The sequence below is a fragment of the Eimeria tenella genome, genomic scaffold (genome assembly GCF_000499545.2).
Source record: "Eimeria tenella Houghton genomic scaffold, Eth_scaff1748, whole genome shotgun sequence".
Lineage (NCBI taxonomy): Eukaryota > Apicomplexa > Conoidasida > Eucoccidiorida > Eimeriidae > Eimeria > Eimeria tenella.
The window spans coordinates 322-578 of record NW_013541576.1 but is presented as its reverse complement, the minus strand read 5'-3'; positions in this window follow the sequence as shown (position 1 = coordinate 578).

Here is a 257-nt window from a genome sequence, read left to right as displayed (position 1 = left end):
CTGCCTTCCGCGTCTGCTGCTGGCTGCTGCTGCTGCTGCTGCTGCTGCTGCTGCTGCTGCGGCTTCCTTTTCTTCTTCGCCTTCGCCAGCTGCCCCCCCACCGTGGCTTCTCCCCTTTCTGCTTTTGCCAACTCCGAAAGTCTGGATTTAATTCTTTTAATTCTGGAAATTGATAAATTGTTTTCCTTTTTATTCTTTTCCAACTCCTGCAGCAGCTCCGCCTTCCGCGCAGCAATCTCCTCAGCCCCCCAGCAGCC